This window comes from Lygodium microphyllum, chromosome 12 (genome assembly GCF_053477565.2).
Source record: "Lygodium microphyllum isolate KBCC chromosome 12, Lygodium_microphyllum_v1.1.10, whole genome shotgun sequence".
Taxonomy (NCBI): domain Eukaryota; kingdom Viridiplantae; phylum Streptophyta; class Polypodiopsida; order Schizaeales; family Lygodiaceae; genus Lygodium; species Lygodium microphyllum.
Window position 1 is genome coordinate 108,362,946 of NC_141146.1, and position 20,203 is coordinate 108,383,148.

Genomic DNA, 20,203 nt, shown 5'->3' on the forward strand with positions numbered 1-20,203 from the left:
ACAAGAGATACTGCCAAAGTAATGAGCTATCCATAAAGTATAAGCAAAAGTCCCTCAAGTCCAAGTAACTATCCTAAATTGTAGCAATATATGCCAACAACCAACTATGAGCAACCAAGAAGGAAGAAGCTAGGAACAACTAGCACTGAAGACTATCACAACTACAGTGTATCAGAGAACATATATGCAATAGGCACCCAATAGGCATAGACATCATGCGTAGAGGGTAGGTCTCAAAGGTAAATGAAGAGAACTACTAGATGCATAAATCACTTAGCAAAGCTCAATGCATAACCCAAAGCACATAAATACCACTGACAACACCTTGACAAACATAAGTACCAAGTCCAAGCCAAGAGATCAAATCATTCCCACGATAGGGGCAACTACATCCAATATATATCAAGAGAGCATGTACATGTCATGGTGAGTCCCATTGTCTCACTATAATAAGCTCAAGCTCAACTACATAAACCAAATGCTCTATAGTACACCCAGGTGCCAATGTGGCTTGGTACACCACTGAAGAAAAAGTTGAATGCCAAATGAGCAAGCAAAGATCAAAGCGCCATGTGAATGACATCCAAGTATCCAAGCTCCATAGAGCATACTCATAATTATATATGGGTCCAAGTATCAATGCTAGACATCAATGCATGTAAGTGGCATACCCGAATAGCATCAAGCCATAAAGTTACTGTTAGTAGCTTGATGTCCAAACTATTATCATAACAATGAAATTCTACAAAACTGAGCTAATCAAGTTCTAAACAATCCAAGTAGCATCCCAAAGTATAATTGTAACATCTAGGCACCAAAATAGTATCACCAAGGCATTAAACATGCATAATAGAGCTTGATGTTTGCTATCCGAACCAAAACTATTATGTTCTATGTGAAATAAAGGACTAAAACTTGCACAAAATTAACTTTATGATGCTCAAATCTATAGCTCTTGACATGCTCTTTGTTTGTAGCTACAGAACACATGAACCCAATATTGTATGCAAAAGTTATGGTCAAAATACAAAAGTGCTATCAAGCTACCATAGTTGTCTAAGACTTCTACAACATGCTTTATATCCACTCAAAATGGATAGAATAGCTTCTCCTTAGCTCAATAAGCACTCAATAAGGCTAAACTAAGCCCTAGGAAGCTCCTCGATAAGCCAAGAGCAAGTTGCAACAAGTTGAGAGAAGGGAAGACTCAATGTATACCTCAGGAGGAGAAGAAACAATGGCTGCCATGAAACCTTAAGTTGAAGCTTTAAATCTGAGCTAAAGGAAAGAATGAAGAGGCTCCTCAAATTCCCTCTTTGATACCAATTAAAAGGTAGAGCCCAAGTGGAAGCACACAAGTAGAAGCAAGAGCTATGGTGGGATGGAGTAAGAGAGCAAGAAAGAGAGACACATGGTACGTGGGAACTCCAAGAGTCACAATGTGTAACTAGCCTTTCCTTGTTCAATAGTCATTGAAAGAATCGAGAATAAAGTGACAATGATGGGTTTCTGCCACTTGCAATGTATAGGTGTGCAATCATGGTGTGTGAATTAAATACAAGGCATCATAGACACTAGCACCTTTACCCCCAAACAAATAGCCAATTCCACTTCCTAAAAGCACAAAATAGCAAATCCTCTAAATGCAATGGCTAAATGATTTTTCCAAAAAGCAATGGCTGCAAACTTAGCCTCAAACCCCCTACTTTCTTAAACCCCTTACTTTCTCAAACCCCTTGCTTTTACTCTTTTTCATGTGGGTTAGTGATAGAAACTTAAAGGTTTTTATATTTTTATGCTTTCCTATCTCTAGACCTTAATCACTAGCATTGTACCATTCCTATGAAGCTGATTCTAACGACGGAAGTGAAAAAAGAACAATTTAAGATCCAGTACAGATTTATCTCCTCTCAATCCACTCATCCTAGACTAGTTTGTGAGGCATTTTAGAGTATAAGCTCCTAATCCACCACTCGGCATAGAGAGTATATGCCTAGTCATTCAATTCCATTAGGTCTTGATGATAGAACCAACATTTCGAAGCTCTTCCAAACTCAATGCTATATCTAGCAGAATACTTATTGCTTTCCAATGATGCGGTTAGACTACCTCTCGCATAACCATTGCACACTCTCACAAATACCATAGCAAACTCACTTATTACTTAGCAAGAAGAGAGCTCTCTCAAGTTTGCACATCACAAGAATGAGTCTCTCCATTTATTTTTTGGCTTTTATACATGGGCTCTGGTTGGGCACTCTTTTTTTGATCTAAAATCAAACATCATTGATTTGTGCATGCATTCTTGACTTTAATCATCCTTTACTAATCACAGTGAATTGAAGCTTGATGGCCACAACACCTCATGCCCATCACAGCCGGCTATCCTAACTTAAAAAATATTTTACAATTTTGTAGGGAGTTGTTGGGGGTAAAGGCACTTGTGCCTAACCACCTGTGTATTAGTTACACTGGTAATACGCACACCATGTATTAGTTACATGCATACCTATACACTATAGGTGGAAAATGCCCATCACTATCACTTCATTATTTATTATTTCATTGGCATTTGAATAAAGGGAGGCCTGTCACACATTGTGATGTTGTTGGAGTTCCCACATCTTCTCTCTCTCTCTCTCTCTCTCTCTCTCTCTCTCTCTCTCTCTCTCTCTCTCTCTCTCTCTCTCTCTCTCTCTCTCTCTCTCTCTCTCTCTCTCTCTCTCTCTCTCTCTCTCTCTCTCTCTCTCTCCTTCCGCCATAGCTCTTATTTTCGCTCCATGCTTCTGCTTCAGGGCTCACAACCATCTTCCCAAGAGCTTGAGCCCCCGACCCGGCATTGCTTCTCAACTTGCAGAGAATACCTTCAATTCACAATTTTAATGGTAGCCATGGCTCAGCTTGGAGAGGTATGAGTTGGTACATTTCTCCTTCTCGATAATCAAAGGCTTAGTAAGGCTTTTTCCAAGCCTTCTCTCCTGGGCATATTCAAAATTGTCAAGGTAGCCAACAAGACTAGCAAATCCATGTGATTTGTGCCAGTTTGATGGTCTGAATCTCTGCTCAGTCTCGTCACTCCTCTAGCTCTCGTATGGTCATTGGGCACTTGGGCAATCATCTCGGACACTCCCCAATATTGGTCACTTGAGTTTTGGAGCTCCAAACTCCATTCCTTGCTATCATAAATAGTAGACTTACTATTATATAATTCTGAACAAAGTTTTCTCAGGCATTGGAGCTTATATATGCTTCCTAGGATGCTTGTATGCTTATGTATTAATTTTGAATACTTGGGGGATGATATGGCATTGATGTGAGATGCCACTAATTTGAGCACTCATTTTCTTAGTTTTACAAAGGTTTTTTTACTACTATAGTAAGCAAGGTTGAATACTATTTTATCAGGGATCTTGTATGCTTATTGCTATTGGATGCTTCTTGAGCACTTTGGATACTACACTGGGGTATACCATTGAACTTACATGATTGGTTATGCTCTTTACATGCTCTTGAGCTAAGATTGGAGATTTGACTTTGACATTGGCTATCATTCACTGTTATGTATGGTCATTTGATGCTACAATAAGAGTTTCAAGTAACTTGTGTTGAATGCTCCCAAATATATGCTATTTGGATCTTGGATGTATGGATGCCTTCCACTTGATGTTTTGATCTTTGTTTTCTCATTTGGCATTCAACTATTGTTCGAGTGGGAGCCAATACTTGACATTTGGATGTTACATTGAGCATTTGGTTATGCAGTTGAGCTTGAGGCTCTTATAGTGAGACCATGGGACTTAGTGACATGTACATAATCTTGCCATCCTTTATGTATGCAATTGATGCTTAGTGGGCTGATTTGACATTGCTTTTGGGCCGGCACTTATCTCTGTTACATTGTTGTCAGTAATGTATGGATCTTGGTTGGCTATGCATTGAGCTTCCGTTATATTGCTCAGTCCGTTATGCCTTTGGTTGGTCTCTTCTGTTACCCATGAGACCTACTCTATGTATAATGGTTATGCCTATGGGATGTATCTCAAATTGACACATTGATCCTTTGATAGTTCTCAATGGCAATCGCATATTCACTCACTACTAGTTTGCAGCTATTCCTTGGCAGTTGTAGTTTGTCTTTTATCAGTGATTGCCCCTCTTTGGCATTGATTTTTTACTATTGTACTCCATTTTTAGCATGCTATAATTTCAATTTATTACATTGTTTATGCAAGCATTCACCCCCATTTGATAGTTTTTTGCATTGAGTCTAGGAACATCTCATTATTATAATAGCTCCCCTTGTTTTCAACTTGATCTAGTAGAGGTTTTGGAGCTAATTTTTAGGTTATTACAACAACTTGTTTTGCCCTTTTGTGTATTAGCTTGGTCTTAGTATGGCTGGTGGTTCCAATGATAGTTATATCTTTAATGTTGACAAGTTGGATGACACTAACTATAACTATTGGAAGGCCCAAATCTAACAAGTTTTAGTGCAAAAAATGCAGGTTAAGCCTTTGAAACATGAGGGTGTCAAGCCTAAACATATTGATGTAGAGGATTGGGCTGAATTGGATGAGATATGTAAGTCCACTATCATTTTGTCCCTCTCTAAGCAAGTGTTCTATAATGGTGCGCAGATCGGATGTTGTATGCTCACGTAGTGAATGCCGGAAGGTCCCCAAGAACAAAAGAACTCTACTTTTTGCACAAAACTCAAGGTAGAAAGCATGCACGACATGAACAAGAGACCAATTGGGTGCAATCTCCCCCCATGCCTTGTGTGAGCGCTCCACAAAGCATGTATTTTATGTATTAATCATCTTCAAGCTCAAATAAATAGCCCAAATTACAAAATAGCACGCTTTTGGCTTTTGAGTTTGCTTTAGCACAAAATAGAAATAAAGCTAATGGGCGGGCGTCCAAAGAGTCAGGCATACCCAATACAATGTCCAAATACAAATATCATAATCGTGCGCCCATACGCATACAAAATAATAAATAAATATCCAACGCCTCAATAAATAGGCGCGACAAAATATAGGCGCCATGCCTAAGGTATGTGCCCATCAAAATATAAGTGATAACTCGAATACACGCTATCCTCCAATGCTTTCCTCCGCCACTGCTACTATCTCTACACGTCAACTGAAGCATTCACAATCGTTAGTAAAATAATACAATTAAACCGACAAAAGTGAATACCTAGCAGTCTTCAACTACATAAATAAATCAACTGGTTAGAAATCAATCCTAACCTTAATTTATCACGAGTGCGCACTCTAAACTCATAAACATTTATTAATTTAATATGTATTGTGCGGAATCACCCGCTATGGAATCACCCATGTACACACTAAATTAATGAAACGCCCGAAAAGGATAGGCGTCCCCATCAACTTCTCGCACAAAGAATCCACTTTGTGTATGAGCCCCGGTCAACAAAGTTTACGGAATCCACCGTAAAACCTCACGGAATCCACCGTCGCACGGAATCCACCATAAAATATGCCTCCTGGCATCATACCCCGGGGTGGGATAGCAATTGTCCTCAATTGCTATTAGCTCAATGTGGAGCTAACAGAGTGGGGAAAGCATTTAAGTATCTAGCGTGCATCCATTGGGCTTCTTCAACAGGATGGTTTTTAAAGTTGACTAAATATCTAGAATATCTTTGGCCAGTTCTAGTGGTCATAAAGTCAGTATCTAGGATAGCTTCAGGTTCAAGTATTTCAGTCTCTTCATCTAATAGAGGTGGGTTTTCATAAACAGGGTGTACATGTAATTGGCCTCTAAAGGGTCGTAATAAACTAATGTGAAATGTATTGTGAATTTTCCAGTGAGGTGGTAATTCTAACTTGAATGCATTGTCATTGATTTTGTGAATGATCTTAAATGGTCCATAGAATCGAGGTGCTAATTTCAACTGGGTGTTTATCTACACTTTGTAATCTACGTTTTTCTATTCTCAACCAAACATAGTCATCAACTTTGAAATTCATGGCTTGTCTTTTCTTATTGGCTTGTTTTGTATATAATTGCTGGGCTTTGGCAATCATGTCTTTAACCTCATCAAAAATAGTAGCGTGCATATTAGCAATATCATCAGCACTCCGAATTCTATTTGATAAAGATGCAACAGGTGTAGACAATCTATAACCATAAATGACTTCAAACGGTGCTTTCTTTGTAGCTGTGTGTGGTGTATTGTTATATGCAAACTGTAGTAAATATAAATGTATGTCCCATGTCTGTGGCTTAGAAATAGTGTAAGCAAGTAAAAGATCTAAAATAGTACTATTAGTAGCTTCTGTTTGTCCATTAGTTTCAGGATGAAATGCAGATGAGAAATCAATCTTTGTTCCTAGGTTAGCAAACAAAGTAATCCAAAAGTTATTACAAAATCTAGAATCACGATCAGAAATAATAACTTTTGGTAATCCATGATTAGTGAAAACAGTTTTCAAAAACAATTGTGTTGCCTGAGATGATGTTAACGTTTTCTTACATGGAATGAAATATGCTTGTTTACTAAACATGTCTACTACAGTCCAAATCATATCATGGTTAGCTTTAGTATTAGGTAAACCAGTAATAAAATCCATAGAAATCTGTTCCCATGGTCTTGATGAAATAGATAAAGGCATAAGTAATCCATACTGTTTACCATAATGTCTCTTAACTCTTTGACAAATTAAACATTCAGAAACAAAGTTAATTACATCAGTGTCCATATGTGGCCAATAAAAATCTTCAGTCAATATATGTAAAGTAGATATGATACCTCTATAACCTTGATATGGAGGACAATGAATCTCATTCAAAATAAAAGATCTAAATGGAATTGTAATACATAATCTCTTTTCATAAAACATGAATCCATCATTATAAGATAGTGAATCAATAGGAATCCAGTTATTTCTAACTAATTTATTCCAATCAGCATGAAAAGTAATGTCCTGATGATATGTATCTTTCATAGGGGTTAGAGAATCAAATGATATAACAAAGATATTATGAATGGTTGGTCTTCTACTTAATGCATCGGCCACTACATTTTCTTTACCTGGTTGATATTGGATAAGGGGATGAAAACTCTGAATAAAAGCTGCCCATTTGATATGTCGGTCAGATATTTGGGGTTGACTAAGTAAATGTCTAATACTTTGTTGATCAATCTTAATCATAAACTCAGAACCCATTAAGTAATGTTTCCATTGTCTTAAAGCTTGTACAACAGCTAATAATTCTTTATCATATGTGGAATATTTAAGTTCGGAGGGTTTCAGTTTACAACTAGAATAGGCTACGAGATGATTATCTTGCATAAGTACTGCTCCTATTCCAGATCCGCTAGCATCAGTAACTACTAAAAAGAATGGTCTATTAAAATCGGGTAGTTGTAATACAAGAGCATGGGTTAATGCATGTTTCAATAAATCAAAAGATTTATGTTGATTATCAGGCCAATGATAAACAATACCTTTCTTTAAAAGTTTAGTCAAAGGTAAAGCAAGTAATGAAAAATTTCGCACAAATTTCCTGTAAAAACTCGCAAGACCTAGAAAAGAACGTAACTCATGCACATTTTTAAGTATTGGCCAGTTCAATATTGCTTCTATCTTCTTAGGGTCAACTTTAATACCATCTAATGATACAATATGACCTAAATATTCAATTTATATTTGAAAGAACTCACTCTTTTCCGGATTAGCATACAATTGATTATCTTTCAACAACTTGAAAACCAAAGACAGATGTTCATAATGCTCTTTCTCATTTTTACTGAATACCAAGATATCATCAAAGAATACTATAACACAATGTTGATATTTTAAAAATATGTGATTCATCATTCTACTAAATGTAGCAAGTGCGTTAGTCAATCCAAAAGGCATCACTAAAAATTCATAATGACCAAATTGTGTTCTAAATGCAGTCTTGAATATGTCAGATTTATCTAATCTCACCTGATGATAACCAGATTTAAGATCTATTTTACCAAATATGGCAGAACCTTGTAGTTTATCCATAAGATTATCTACCCTAGGAATTGGATATCTATTCTTTACAGTAATCTTATTTAGGGCACGATAATCAATGCACATACGATAAGTATTATTCTTCTTCTTTACCAACAAAATAGGTGCACCAAATGGAGAACTACTAGGTCTAATCAATCCTCTATTTAATAATTCCTCAATTTGATTTTGGATTTCTTTCTGCTCTATCTAGTTATGCCTATATGGTGCTTTACAAGGTGGTTGTGTACTAGGAATTAAATCTATTTTGTGGTCTTCAGGACGTGAAGGAGGTAATCCGGTGGTAGATCTTCAACAAAACAATCTTTAAATTGTGCAAGGAATTCTTTATGCCTAGGGTGTATATGTTTTTGTTTAGCTTGCAATTCATTCACCCAAATTAGATAAGATTTACTACTTTTGCGTAATGCACGTTTAGCTTGAGTATGAGTAAGCAGTGGAAAAGCATTAGATGCATGCATACCATACAATGTAATGTGTTTTCCTTGAAAATGAATATTAATTGAATGAGTGGAATAATCTATATCAGGATTATGCTGATGGCGCCAAGGCATACCTAAGATAATATCACTGGACTGTAATGGTACAACTAGAAAATTCCTTCTTTCAGTATATTCACCAATTTGAATTTCTAAATCATATACCTCTTGTGTTCCATTATACCTTGTGCCTAAGAATGCTGCTTTAATGCGATAATGCGTAGGAACAGTTTGTAATTTCAATTCTTTCACTAACTTTGCAGAAATAAAATCATGTGTACTACCATCATCATGCAAAATAATCTTTTCTTTTCCATACACTAAACATTTCATTGTCAACAAAGAATGTGGAGTTGGCATACTTGGTAAAGTATCCGAAGGAGTAGTAATGTCGTCCTCATCTTCCGTAAAGTCAGGCATTTCTTCATGTTCTTCATCTTCCATTGCTCCAAGATAGTTGATATGGACAGGTGGCTTCTTCGATTGGCAATTGGCTGCTAGATGTCCAGGTTGATGGCATTTGTAACACACTATAGGTTTGGCTTTAGATACATTGTTTGCAATGGCAGGAAGTCTAGGAATATTAAGATTTGGCTGTGAAGATGGCTTAGGGTTTTGATTGGTATTTGATGGCAAAGCAGGTGGTTTTGTCCAAGACTTATGGAAAGATGATGAAGGAAATCGACTTTGATTGGATCTTCTAAAATTTGAATTGAATTGCTTAGAACCATAGTTACCATTTGCTTGAAATTGTTGTGGACGCTTGTCTCTTCCTCGAATCTTGTCTTCAGTGTCATGAGCTAAAGAAATTGCATCTTCAAGAGTTGCAAGCTTGAACATATTAACTTCAACGTAGTAATGCTCAAGGAATCCAGATATATACTTGCGCTTGTGAGTCGCTTCAGGTACGTCTTCAAGCATGCGTAATTGGAGTAAGGCATTCCAAAAGCGTTCGGTGTACTGAGAAATAGGCTCACGATCTCTTTGTTGAAGAAGGTCCCATTGCTTTATGGCTTTTTCATGGAATTGTGGAGGAAGGAAATTCTGCATAAACTTATTCTTGAAACTCTCCCAGGTAGTGGGACAATCTATACTCTTACGAACCACGGTCCACCAAAGAGATGCTCTATCCACTAAATGATTAGTGACACACTTGATTTTATCTTTTTCAGCGTATGTTTCCTCATGAAAATAATCATCAAACTGATTGATGAATGCAAGAACAGTTTTTCCATCTCGAGTGCCATTGAAAGTACGGAATTTGAAATTTCTTTTACTTATCTTTGTTTCTTTGCGGATGGATTGAGCTTCGAGAGTCGCATCGATGGTTCGTCGGATAAGATCTTTGGATTGTGGTTCCTCTTTGTCGGTAGTCGATCTTTGTAAATTGGCCAATTGAACTTGCAATGCTTGCCGGGGTCTTCGTTCTTTGTCCAACTGCATCATAATTAAACCCAACTTTTGTTCTACCATGGGTTCAGGAAGATCGCCTTCAGCCATTAAATCATCCATATTTGGTTCCGTCATCCTGCAAAACTTCAAAAGACCTCACACTCTCAAAATCCAGTTAGTGGGATGAGCATAGCTCAAGATCGGGTGTATAAGGCTTATATATTTTTGTTTGGCTTTCACGGTCTTCGTCTTTGGCAATTGCAGGATTTGAAATCTTTGAAAAATCTGTGTTTTGACCTTCTGTGTGTGATGAAACTGGTTCACCAAGTCTGCGTATGCGAACAGAGTCTTCCAGGGAACAACTTTGCAGTTTGGTGCTTCTACGCAGAAACATTCCTTATGGGAGTTTTGAGCACAAGTCGGTTCTGACTTCTGGTTACTTGCCGGACTTGCAGAGTTACAGACTTACGAAACTTATAGAGTTTTGAAACTTTATGTGATTTAGTACTTAGGTAACTAAGCTTAAAGCTTAGTGTTAGAAATCGTCGAATTTTAGGGGGGGAGGGGAGGGGGGGAGGGGGCTGTTTTTGTATCGTCGAAAATCACGGAAAAGGGCCACCTTGCCACTGTTTTGTAAATTTGAAGCTTAATAAGCTTCTAATTAAGCTTTATAAGCTTTAAACTCAAGATTTTAAGCTTATGAAGTTATGAAACTTATCTCTGTTGACTGTAAGAAGACGACTTGGAGAAGAGGATGTAGGAGTGGTCCTCCGTTGTTACAGGCCGGTCCTTCGCGATCAGAGGCTGTAAACAAAGGTTCTTGACCGCTAGGAATCCACCTGTATCGACCGTTCGCAATGAGGCTGACCATAGAGCTCAATCGTTCCAGGAGCTCTGCATTCGCACAAGATGGGCAGTGATTGGAAGCTCTCGATCTCAGCTTCACTCTGATACCACTGGTGCACAGATCGGATGCTGTATGCTCACGTAGTGAACGCCGGAAGGTCTCCAAGAACAAAAGAACTCTACTTTTTGCACAAAACTCAAGGTAGAAAGCATTCACGACATGAACAAGAGACCAATTGGGTGCAATCTCCCCCCATGCCTTGTGTGAGCGCTCCACAAAGCATGTATTTTATGTATTAATCATCTTCAAGCTCAAATAATAGCCCAAATTACAAAATAGCACGCTTTTGGCTTTTGAGTTTGCTTTAGTACAAAATAGAAATAAAGCTAATGGGCGGGCACCCAAAGAGTCAGGCATACCCAATACAATGTCCAAATACAAATATCATAATCGTGCGCCCATGCGCATACAATATAATAAATAAATATCCAACGCCTCAATAAATAAGCGCCATGCCTAAGGTATGCGCCCATCAAAATATAAGTGATAACTCGAATACACGCTATCCTCCAATGCTTTCCTTCTCCACTGCTGCTATCTCTACACATCAACTGAATCATTCACAATCGTTAGTAAAATAATGCAATTAAACCGACAAAAGTGAATACCTAACAGTCTTCAGCTACATAAATAATTCAACTGGTTAGAAATCAATCCTAACCTTAATTTATCATGAGTGCGCACTCTAAACTCATAAACGTTTATTAATTTAATATGTATTTTGCGGAATCACCCGCTATGGAATCACCCATGTACACACTAAATTAATGAAATGCCCGAAAAGGATAGGCGTCCCCATCAACTTCTCGCACTAAGAATCCACTTTGTGTATGAGCCCCGGTCAACAAAGTTTATGGAATCCATCGTGGCACGGAATCCACTGTGAAATATGCCTCCTGGCATCATATAATGTTGTCTCTGATGGGTAGTTCACATGGGACGTATGGGATAAGATTCGCAATGTCTACGACAAGCAAAGCCCCTCTTCTCAAATGCAACTCATGGACCTTTGCATGAAGGAAAGCACTTCCATGTTAGCCCACATAAATGTGTTTTAGTCTATTGTCAGCCATTTGTCTTTGCAAGGGATTGAATTTAAGGATAAACCTCCCTCTCTTTATTCCTCTTGGTTACACTACCCAAATCGTGGGATACATTTCATAGTGCTATGTGTGTAAACATGCCTACAGATAGGCTAAATTTACAAGATATAGAGTGTGTACTCTTGAATGAAGAGGTTAACATATAGAATGTGGATGCTTCCTATACCTCTCATGCTTTGATAGTTAGAGACAATAATGGTAGGAGCAGTAATGATCTCCCTAGGAGAGACTCTCGGTAGTCTCATTCTCAGTCACCTGGATAGTTTCACAATAAGTCTCATTACCATAACTCCTTATTGAGTTGTCATTACTATTTGGGAAAGCAAGACATATTCACTCAAGAAAAATGGCAAGGGTAAAGTATAAGACAAAAATGATGATGGTAGCATTATCCCTAACAAGTCCAGCATTAAGGTTGAAGAGATTAATGTCATGCAGACTAATTTTGTCGATGAATTCTTACTTGTAGCTCCTTCTCTTAATATTTCATAGCTAGATAATGCTTTGTTAGGGTATACTCAGTGTTGGCTGATAGATTTGGGAGCTTCCTTTCATGTGACCCCTCATAGAGAGTGGTTTCACTCCTATTGCAGTATGACTAAATCTATCCATTTGGATAATGACCTACCTTAGAGATCATTAGTATTAGTGATGTCCAACTGTAGTTGGTTCAGGTAGCATGTTTACTCTTCATGATGTATGTCATGTACCAGTTCTCACGAAGAGCCTTATCTCTGTTGGCACTTTGGATGATACAGGTTATGTAGTTTCTTTTGGTAATTTCTCATGGAAGATTATCAATGGGAATCTTGCCATTGCACATGGTGCTAAATCCAATGCTCTCTACCTCTTGCTTGTATATGGGTGAGTTGACTATGTTTTGGTAGTAGATGCAGTTCCACATGTATATCTTTGGCATCGTCGCCTTGGACACATGTCGTTGAAAGGGATGAAAATGCTTACCTATTTTTAGTATCTTTTGTCCCTTGACTATAAGTACTTTGAGTCTTGTGATCATTGTTAATATAGTAGGCAAATATCTAATACACATAAAAATCTAGTATGACATACATGGGTGAGCCTTTAGCTCTTGTTCATTCGATGTATGTAGTCCCATGCTCTACAAGTCATTAGGTTGTATGAAGTATTTCATTGTCTTCATTGATGACTATATGCATATGGTCTAGGCATATCCTATTAAGCTAAAATCAGAAGACTTGGCTACATTTCAACATTGGCTTGCTTTGGTTGAGGACCAGTCTTGCCTAAGGTCAAATAATGGGGCTGAGTATGTCTCTAAATCCTTTGAGTAGTTTTGTGATAAAAGGGATATTTAGCGTCAGTTGATTGCCCTGTACAACCAACCCTAGAATGGTATGGCTAAGCACATGAATAGGACAATTCAGGAGGGAGTCCCCAGTATGCTTAGCTGGGTAGGCTTACCACAACATTTTTGGATTGAGGTAATTACTATTACTGTACACTTGATTAATCAATCCCCATGTACTACTCTTGACTATCAAGTTGTAGAGGAGGTATGGTCTAGAGAACCTCCCTCATATGCTCATTTGCATATCTTTGGGTGTGAGGCTTTCTGCCATGTTTCCAACTATAAGTGTAATAAACTAGATTCTAAGTCTAGGAAATGCATCTTTCTTGGTTATGGAGATGCAGCTGAGATGGGCTATTACCTATGGGATCCATAGGCTACTCAAAAGGTTCTCTATAGCCATTATGTTGTTTTCCATAAGGAGAAAATGCATAAGCAGTCTGAGCATGTCGATGAGGTATGTAGGGTGATCTTTCAAGAGGAGCCTCCTGCTACTATACAGCCAGCTAGACAACATGCACATAGCAGTGACTAATGCTACCATAGCCTAGGCCCCTAATGGTCCATACGATGTGTAAGCCCCACAGCCTATTTTGAGGTAGGCTACTAGAGATAGATGATAGCATACATGGTTTGAGCCATCTATGGATTTATTATGGTGAAAAATGCTAGTAATCCTCTTGTTTATGATGAGGCCATGTGTAGAGGTGATAGTCACTCTTGGAAGAGGGCCGTGCAGTCTGAGTATGACTCATTATCAGAAAAATTATACATGTAATTTGGTTCCTTTCCCTAGTGGAAAGTGTGCTTTGCCATGCAAGTGGGTGTACAAGTTGAAAAGTATCCCTAGATGCCCCAAGCTGGCATACAAGGCTAGATTGGTTGCTAAGGGTTTCAAGTAGGAGCACGGTGTGGACTTTAATGAAGTCTTTTCTCCTATTGTGAAGATAACTATCCTACAATTGGTATTAGCATTAGTTGCTCAACTAGATCTAGGACCTTTATCAAATGGATGTCATGATGACTTTTCTTCATGGGGACTTACATGGATGAGTTTTATATGGAGTAGCTTAAGGGCTTTGCAGAAGCTGGCAGGGACCACCTAGTGTGTAGATTGAGAAAGAGCCTTTATGGCCTTAAATAGACACATAGGGAATGGTACCACAAGTTTGATGCTTTTATGCATTTAAGGATATTCCTGTAGTGATATGGATCCGTGTTTACATAAAATAAGACTTATGGTGGTAGCCTTATGATTTTAATCCTTTATGTGGATGATATATTGATTGTTGGAAGTGCTTGTGTTGAACTCGATGCCTTGAAAGGTCTATTCAAGAAGAGCTTTGAGATGAAGGACATGGGACAAGCCTCACATATTCTTGGGATGCACATTATGTGTGATCGCTCTAAGGAGCTCCTTTACTTGTCATAAAAGGAGTACATCTAGAAGGTCCTTGAATGGTTTCATCTACAAGATGTTAAGCCTAGTAGTTGTCCTTTACGTTCTCATGTGAAGGTCAACACACCAATTGTCCACAATTTGATGAGTAGAAGGCTAAGATAGCCAAGATCCCTTGTGGATCCACAATGGACATTTTGATTTATGCCATGATAGCCACTCACCTTGATATAGCATTTGAAGTGGGATTTGTAGCACGCTATATAGCTACACCTGGAAAATGGCATTAGGATGCCGTCAAGGGTATCATGCGGTTCTTGAAGGGCACAATAGTTATGTGCATATGTTATGATGCATGGATACAAGAATCATGGGTTACACTAACTGTGATTATACAAGACATGCAGACAGTAGGAAGTCCACCTCTCGCTTTGTCTTCATCTTTGCCAAATGTGTTGTTACTTGGATGTCCAAGGTGTAGAAATGCATGGTCCTATCTACTACAAAGACAAAGTATATTGCAACCAATGAGGCTTGCAAGGAGGCTCTCTAGTTAGGCCATTTGGTAGTAGCAGACCTTGGCTTACTGATGAGGTCTCTACAATGCATTCAAATTCTATGAGTTCTATTCTCTCTCTCTCTCTCTCTCTCTCTCTCTCTCTCTCTCTCTCTCTCTCTCTCTCTCTCTCTCTCTCTCTCTCTCTCTCTCTCTCTCTCTCTCTCTCTCTCTCTCTCTCTCTCTCCACCATAGCTCTTACTTCTGTTCCGTGCTTCCACTTTAAGATTCACTCCCTTTAGGAGCGAGTTTGACTCTCTTTAAAAATATAATTACAAAATGATGTCCTTCAAAAAAATAGGAGTATCCAAAAGTAAACATCTAGTAGTTCTTGACTCAAAAAATAATTTTAGCATGTCTCAACAATTAATATACCTTGTTTCTACTGCTTTTAGTGCTTGCACCTTTGTTTTCCTCTACAACCTTGATCATTCGTCCTTCAAGCTATGGATTTCAAGTTTATGCTAATATATAGTTTTTTAATTTAAGGATACATCCACTCAAACCTCCATAGGAGCATAGAACATACATGAGCCTATAGATAGGGTTTTCGCACCTTGGCCTCCCCTGGTAGCGATACTCTTGTGCTCCTTTGAACTTGAATCTCTAACACTATCTTCACTATAATCACTAGCCTAACTAATAATTGATGGTTGTCGAATCATGTAGCTCCACTAGACATAGCTCCATCCAAGTGAGGCACACCATTATAGCATCAAAATAATTGATCAAAAAAGCTAGGCTTATGTTGGTTGGTCCGATCAATGTCTTAAGTTACCATGTCTTGAATTTTGATGCAAAAGCCTTTATCATTTTGTTTTTTTAAGGAACCTTACATGATCATTTGTTGCAGCATGTACTTTCCCTTCTAGCTAAGTCATCAACCATTGTGGAATGATATTTTATCCCTAGTTTGTGATATAACAATGACTAGTGCACCACCTTTGTGTAAACATACATAGTGGTGTCCCTTCCACAAGCAAAACATTCACTCTAGAGGAAGTATCCTTACTTTGTTTTAGCTTTTGATTTACATTGATCTAGGACAACTTGAAATACTTTTGATTCCCATGGTCTCATTTCTTTAGATGGTCTTGCCAATAATACATTTGACCTACATTTAATGCCCTATGTTAACCTAAGATGTTTTTGAAAGCTATGCATTTCTCTTAATGCAAAACCTATGGATTAACCATTGATGGTCCAATAATTGGTTAGGAATGTTAAGCCACAATGAATGTTCAAGCAATTCTATTCAAATCTTCCCTTTCAAGTCACCCTAGCAACAATAGTGGGATCATGAAAAATACATCCCTACTCCACCTACCATTATTGTGACTGAATTTAAATTCCAAATATTTGGAGTCATGTGTATACACATGCACACATAGATGCAAGCTTGCACACATGCATGTGTGTGCCCACCCATGCATATGCATGCACACACATGCACGCGTACACACACACACATGCATGCACATTGTGTGTCTACTTGCAGGCATGAGCATACACACATCTCCTCTAACACAACCCTTAGAAAGGTAGTGTATGCTTGATAATGGTTTTGTCTTGCCTTGAGAAATGGCTTGATTCACATGGCCTATTGAAATTACAAGTGACCACATTGCCACCACTTGAGTGGTGCTCATGCAAATGCCTCATGGAGGCAAGACATCACAAAATGAGGTAGAGGGAGAACATGTTAATGATGATGGGAAAAAGAGTTAGAAAAAAAGATGAAGATATAGAGCTTAACTTCCCCTATGTGGTGAACATGTTAATGATGATGGGAAAAATGAGGTAGAGGGAGAACATGTTAATGATGATGGGAAAAAGAGTTAGAAAAAAGATGAAGATATAGAGCTTAACTTCCCCTATGTGGTGAAGCATGGCAAAATCAACACGGTGAAAATCAAGAAAGGTATGCAAAGAGTTATCTTGCAATTTTGTAAGAGGAGGAAGGCCCATGCAATTGAGATGAAGGCAAAGATTCATAAACTGCTTGTGGCATTTTCATTGCAAAGGATCAAAAAATGATACTTCAAATTCTCTTTGTGCAACCTATTCTTCTTCCTTGTAGCTTGAATATAGGATAAGAAAAGTTCACTAGGTGGTTTTTGTAGTCATATCAGATGAGAGCCATGCTCATACAATACAATGGTAAGGGGTTTAATTTGCACTAGTCAACTCTCAAAAAGAAGATAATGGATTCTCTAGGATTGGTCATTTTGCATATGCCATTCTTGGTTGCCTCAATTTTCCCTTGAACTTCATGATTGTCTTGTGTGGATTACCTCTTCTGGCATGTCTCAACAATTAATATGCCCTTGTTTCTAGTGCTTTGGGTGCTTGCACCTTTGTTTTCCTATCTTTTTAAAGTTTTGAATTATTGTCTGTCTTTTCAAAAAGAGGTTAGCAACCTTGATCATTCATCCTTTGGGCTATGGAGTTCAAGTATATACTAATATATAATTTTTTAATTTGAAGTTACATCCACTCTAACCTCCATAGGAGCATAAAACATACATGAGCCTATAGATAGGGTTTCTGCAACTTGGCCTCTCCTAGTGACCTAGTGATACTCTTGTGCTCCTTTGAACTTGGATCTCTAACATTATCTTCACTATAATCACTAGCCTAACTAATAATTGATGATTATTGGATCATGAGCTCTGCCAAACATAGCTCCATCCAAGTGAGGCACACCATTATATCATCAAAATAATTGATCAAAAAAGCTAGGCTCATGTTGGTCCAATCAATGTCTTGAGTTACCATGTCTTGAATTTTGATGCAAAAACCTTTATCATTTGGGTTTTTTTAAAAGCAACCTTACATGATCATTTGTTGAAGCATGTACTTTCCCTTCTAGGTAATTCATCAACCATTGTGGCATGATATTTTATCCCTAGTTTGTGATATAGCAATGACTAGTGCACCACCTTTGTGTAAGCATACATTGTGGTGTCATTTCCACAAGCTAAACATTCACTCTAGAGGAAGTATCCTTACTTTGTTTTAGCTTTTAATTTACATGGATCTAGGGAGAAATACTTTTGATCCCATGGTCTCATTTCTTTAGATGGTCTTGCTAGCAATACATTTGGCCTACATTTAATGCCCTACCTTAACTTGAGAGCTTTTTGAAAGCTATGCATTTCTCTTCTAATGCAAAACCAATGGATTAGCCATTGATGGGTCCAATAATTGGTTAGGTAATGTTAAGATACAATGAAAGCTCAAGCAATTCTATTCAAATCTTCCCTTGCAAGTCACTCTAGCAACAATAGTGGGGCCATGCAAAATACATCCCTACTCCATTTACCATTATTGTTGTGACTGAATTTAAATTCCAAATATTTGGAGTCAAGTGTACATACACGCACACATAGATGTAAGCTCACACACATGCACATGTGTGCCCCCCCCCCCCCCCCACCCACACACACACACACACACACACACACAACACACACACATGCATGCATGCACATTTATGTGTCAACCTACAAAGCATGGCGGGCATACACACACCTTCTCCAACACAACCTTTAGAAAGGTAGTATATGTTTGATAATGGTTTTTTCTTGAGGGCTTGACTCACATGGTCTATTGAAATTGTAAGTGACCACATTGCCACCACTTGAGTGGTGCTCATGCAAAAGCCTTATGCAAACAAGACATGACAAATTGAGGTAGAGGGAGAAGCTATTGATGATGATGGCAAAAAGAGTTAGGAAAAAGATCAAGATATAGAGCTTGACGTCCCCTACATTGTGAAGCATGGAAAAGTTGACATGGCGAAGATCAAGAAAGGTGTGTAAAGAGTTATCTTGCAATTTTGTAAGAGGAGGAAGGCCCATGCAATTGAGATGAAGGCAAAGATTCATAAAGTCCTTGGGGCATTTTCATTACAAAGGATCAAAAAATGATACTTCAATTTCTCTTTGTGCAACCTATTCTTCTTCCTTGCAGCTTGAATCTAGGAGAAGAAAAGTTCACTAGGTGGTTTTTGTAGAAATATTAAGTGAGAGCCATGCTCATAAAATACAATTTTAAGGGGCTTAATTTGGACTAGTCAACTCTCAACAAGAACAGGCTTCTTGGTTGCCTCAATTCTCTTTTGAACTTCGTGATTATCTTGTGTGGATTACCTTTTTTGGCCTACATGATTGGCTAGATAGTGGGATGAATGCTCTTTGGTGAATCTCTTAATAAAGTTATTTATGTGTCTATATTTGTCAATTGAATATTGCAAGCTAAGAATAAGGCATTGTTGGAGATCAATGCTCCACCTCTCAACTAACCATGTAGGTAATAGCCAAATTTATTTTTGTGAGTCCCCAAATATGACAAGAAGGCATTTATGGGTAGTGCATTTACCAAATAGGTCTTGGTTTCAACGCTAATGGCGGCTGTGTGGCTAAATAGCTTGAAACAAAACTTAGAGGGGATTGTCACATTGCCAACTTGGCTAGATGCATGTGGAGAGTCATAACTACACTAGGTTCTTATTTGCTCATTTCAAAGGCTAAAGCCACACCTTTCTATATATACAATCTTGGCTCTCTCTTGTTTTCCTATGTGCTATCCAAGCTTCCTCTCCATTTTTCCTAGGCCTGATCTACCCTATTTGCACCTCATTTCACACTAAAATGTTGCCCCCTTTTCTCTCTTTTTCCTCCCTTCCCTACCTATAAGAAAGTCCGAGAAGTTCCCTACTTGTCCCCTACACAAGGTCACACGCCTTCTTACTCATAATCACAAACTTATTTGACTTTCCCTTCTCCTCTTGAGTTCAACCTCATTACTTGTGACTAAATTATGACTAAACCAATGAGTCCAAAGTTTGCAATGTCTCTAGATCTCCTACAACTTGTCTTGTCATGTCCTCATGTAGACTCTTGAATGCACAAAGTTATAGGATATTGTCTATCTTCATAATATGGATATAAAATTGTATTACATTACCCCCTCCAAACCTGCACATCCTCTAGA